Source organism: Moschus berezovskii, chromosome 21 (assembly GCF_049115385.1).
Source record: "Moschus berezovskii isolate FMDL1 chromosome 21, NW_MosBer_1.0, whole genome shotgun sequence".
Taxonomy (NCBI): Eukaryota; Metazoa; Chordata; class Mammalia; order Artiodactyla; family Moschidae; genus Moschus; species Moschus berezovskii.
In genome coordinates this window covers 17947204-17952284 of record NC_142480.1, presented here as the reverse complement: position 1 = coordinate 17952284, position 5081 = coordinate 17947204, and positions in this window count along the sequence as shown.

Here is a 5081-nt window from a genome sequence, read left to right as displayed (position 1 = left end):
TCATTGTATCTTTTTCAAATACTTCTGACCAAACTGGTTTCACGCTGTCACAAATGGTACAAATAGCTTCAGACTGATTTATAACAACCAGTGATACTTATATCAATAAGAATATTTCTTAATTTAAAAGTATGATTGAAACACTAATCTTTTACCCAGAATGAAGACTTCTTAATTTTTCTGAAGTTTATGCTTAAAATGTTTAAGCAACACCATAATCAGCAAGAGGAACAAAACTACCTCAGATATCTCCTCACTTGAAATTAAACTGACCTCTTTTAATACTTTGATAGCATCCTTTTGAACACAATGGGTTCATACACATGACATGTTCACACATAGTACAATATAAGTAGTATAGTCCTGCTCATCATTTTGAAATATGTTTTGCTTCCTCAATAATACTCCACAAATCATTTTTTAAAAATATTTGTGATTATAGATGTGATTCATCCTTTAAAGATTTTATATATGATCTGGTGTGATACACACTATAACTTATTTTGCCAATCTACTATTCATGATACTTAGGTTTTAAATTTTGTTCTACAACTTGAGTTTCCATGTCAGGAAGAGTAACAGCGGATATCTTTAGCATTGGACTAAACGTGTAAATAGCATTGCTCTGTTTCATCGCTCTATTTGTCTATCTGTATGTAAAATTAAAGCCTTAAGATTGGTAAATATGGTATTATTAGTCTTCTGACATTCTCAGAAGTCTTTAAGATTGTTTTGGCCCTTCAAGTCTACTACATTTCCAGTATACCTATGGCGAGCTTGTCAATTTCTACTATTAACACTATGATGTTTATTTTTAGAAACTTTCTCTTTCCAACTATATGTGTATGTTTGTGTGTCATTACACAGGTATATCTGTGTGTGTGTGGGGGGGTAGATGAAAAAAAATGTTCCCTCAAAGATTTCTACATCCTAGTGTGGAAATATGTGTGCATGTATACGAAGGGGATGACAGAAGAGGAGATAGTCGGATGGTATCACCGATGTGATGGACATGAGTTTGAATAGGCTTTGGGAGCTGGTGATGGACAGGGAAGCTTGGCATGCTGCAGTCCATGGGCTCACAAAAAGTTGGACATGGCTGAATGATTGAACTGAACTGATACATTTTCATTAGTATAGATTTCTATTTCGGAGAAGGCAATGGCAAGCCACTCCAGTACTATTGCCTAGAAAATCCCATGGATGAAGGAGCCTGGTGGGCTGCAGTCTGTGGGGTCGCTAAGGGTCAGACACGACTGAGCGACTTCACTTTCCCTTTTCACTTTCACACATTGGAGAAGAAAATGGCAACCCACTCCAATGTTTTTGCCTGGAGAGTCCCGGGGACGGGGGAGACTGGTGGGTTTCTGTCTATGGGGTCACACAGAGTTGGACACGACTGAAGTGACTTAGCAGCAGCAGATTTCTATTTATATATATAAATGTGTATATTTACTGTATTACACAAATATATGCCACACTTTTATATTATATATGAAAACATATATGTACAAATATCTCATTTACCTCCTTCCTGTAAAGGATATACTATACATACTTAATTTGTCCTGATCAATCTGCAATGTAACAAATTTATATGTATAATTCCTTTACCACATTCCATATTTTGTGAGATTGTTGTTCCATATTTTACTTATCTTATAAATATATATGTATATATATATTATTTTCTACTTTAAACAGGCAAATGATTTTTAAAAGTGATAATGTAAATTTCAGTGCTTTTACATGTAATTCTTTTGGTTCTCTTTATTCTTCATGCCGATCTGGGGTGCAAGTAGAAAATATTTTGCTTCAACCTCAAAACTTATTTAAACAATTTTGTATTTCTTGTCTAATGGAGATGAATGCTCTAAAAACAAAATGAGTTTTTTAAAAAAACAACACTTAATATTGTTTTAGATTTTAGGTTAAATCTGTCCATAGACACATAAACTGTACCTACATGTTTTATAAGTTAGTTGATCATTTTAAGTCAGATTTACTTCTGTAGTTTCCTTAAAAAAAAAAAATAATGGTCAATCATTGACCAAAAGCTGTTCTTTGGAAATTAAACTTCTGAGTCTCAAGTCATTGACAATAATGTTTGAAGTGAATATCTGCTAAAGCGTCAGCCAATAACAAGGTAAACAGCACCAAGATCTGAGTGAGTGAACACTTTGCCAGTTTGATTTATTTACTTAATGTTGAGAGAAAGTGAAAATCGCTCAGTCGTGTCTGACTCTTTGGCACCCCATGGACTGTATAGTCCATGGAATTATCCGGGCCAGAGTACTGAAGTGGGTAGCCTTTCCCTTCTCTAAGGGATCTTCCCAACCCAGGGATCAAACTTGGGACTCCCACATTGCAGGCAGATTCTTTACCAGCCGAGCCACAAGGGAAGTTCTTTAAGTAATTAAGTCTTCAGTTACTAAAGAAGCAACAAAAATCACTTATTCTTTATCTCCTTGTTCTCTGGCCCATATGCAATGGGTATTGATTCAGTCATTCTCATGAGAGATTTTGTAAGGAAAGACTACAAAATTTTAAGGTCATTAGAAAATGAAAATATTAAATGATATTAGTGAACTACTGATGAGCCTATGCATGTGTGTGTGTGTGTGAGTGTTGATTTTATGCTAACGCATAACTGGAATCTCTTATGTTTAGAATGGCAGCAGGATAATGTCAAAGTATACATAGAACTTATATGTTAAATTATTGGATTACTTAAATAGAATTTGAGACAAAGGACAATGTGTAACATTTGTGAATGTTTCTGTGCTAAAGCTTTTATTCACACACATACATGCATACACAAACTAAACAATTAACACTCCAGATGTGTTTTATATATTACAGTGTTTCTGCCTAACAGAGACCTCACAAAAGTTCAATTCTGTTTTGTTAGTGTATTACAACTCTCTTGATGCAGTTCAGAATTAGTATATTGTGTTCAGGTCCAGCTCTAATTTACACAAGAGTTTCAAAGACAATTTAATAACATCATCATAGCCTCAGCAATATTGTTGAGATTTAATTAGATTGGAAAATAATTTAATATTTATTTTAGTGTTCTTACAGTGAATTTGTTTTTAATAGAAAGAATTGATTTTGTCATCATTAGTGTTCACTCTTCGGGATTCATTTTCTTCAGAATTCATTTCCTGGATGACTTCAGTCCTGTAACACTATTACATAAATTTATTTGCCAAAAGTTTGCTTTTATTTTACTAAGTGGACTATGCCTACAAATTCTTTGCAAATTGATACCTCTGGTGGTGGGGAGAGAATGGAGGGAAATTCCTTTCCTTTAGGGAACTAATTATCATTTTTAACCTACCATTTAAAGATTATTAAAGATTTTTTTCTTCATAAAAAATGTGACATTAACTAATATGCATTGAGGAAGATTTCCTATGGCTTTATTCTTCATTTTCAAATGGTCTAATTTCTCAGACTTACTACAGATCCACCTTTAATATAAATTCTTAAAGAACGAGCCTGCTCCATTTTACTGTTACTACTACATGCTCTTAATATGCCCTAAGGATATATTATCATGCCTGATGTAGAGTGTGAGAGTGTGTTAACAGGATAAAAAGTGATAACAGTTGAGGTAGGAACTGACAGAAAGTTTACGAAGAATAATGGCATAAATATAATTCTCATGCCTCCCTGAAATGAAATTTACTTCAAAATACTAGATAGTAAATCCAGGCAAGAAAGCAGTTGTTCAAAGCAGTCTTATACATTGAATTAATTCACTAGCCCTGTAAGAATAAGTTTATTTATATTGCTGTAAGTCTATCACATATAATAAATTTCTGGAATAAGTATTAGAGTATATGTGAAATAGCCATTTTGTTGAATACACATTTTATCGTGACTTTTATATAAAGTAACATAGTCAATATCTTTCAGCAAATAATATTTCTTTGATAAGTGAGATGACCAGTTAAAACAGAATTTCTTGGTTTAAAGGCATTTGAAGAATGCTGGGTAAAATAAATTTTCAAAAATCCCCTTACTAAAAATTTTTTAGACCTTAAATTATAAAATTATTCAAAATGTGTAAATAAGATACAATATTTTCCCTACATATTTCACAGCAACATTATTAAAAATAAAACATTTAATGAGGTTTGGATTAACTTTTCATTTATGGAGAACAATTTGTTAACTATATTTTCCTGGATGTTGATAATAATATGCTGGAAAATAAACTACATGCCATATGTTTACTTTATGAGCAGTTCCCTATATTTTAAACATTCAATTGTTCAAGCTGTTTTTGTGTTAACCAGCTGAATAAGAACTCTCCATTGAAAAGCAGAGTATTCAAATTAATATGCTGGCTTTAGCTATAATTTATCCAGTTTTTCTCTTTAGTATGTTATTAATGTGAAGTTAAAATTAGGACCAGTGATTAGTACAGAAAATTTATCAAGAGATTTCAGGGAATGTATTTTTAAGTACCTACTCTGTGTAAAATTGTCTATTGGAAATGTACATAGACAATAATAATACAAAGAGTCCTGATTTTAAAATATTGCATTCTTCTAGAGAAGCAGACCTGTACAGAAAAAAATAAGTGAAGATAAACAAGCAAATAAAGATAAGTAGATAAAACATGAAGAATTATCTTGGTAAAGAGTAAGTCAGTCTCAAGTTTCAGGGGAGCCTGGTGGGCTGCCGTCTATGGGGTCGCACTGAGTCCGACACGACTGAAGCGACTTAGCAGCAGCAGCAGCAGTCCTTAAATAGGAGTATAACTAAAAACAACAACAAAACATTGAGTTTTGTGACAGAAGGAAAAAGTGCCAAGGATAAAACTTAAAAAAAAAAAAAAAAGCAACATTTTGTTGGTGAAAGTGAGCAACAGATAATGCCCAAGATAAAAAGATCTTCTAGAAAATGGACTTTTCAAAAACAATTTCTAGGGATATTTTCAGGAATATGAAATATATGGAAAGAAATCATTGCATTTTTCATTTCAAGTAATGGTGATACAGTAAAGGAAAATCTCATAAGTAGAGTGATAGGATCAGAGGTCATTTTAAGTTGCTGAGTAGTTGTTA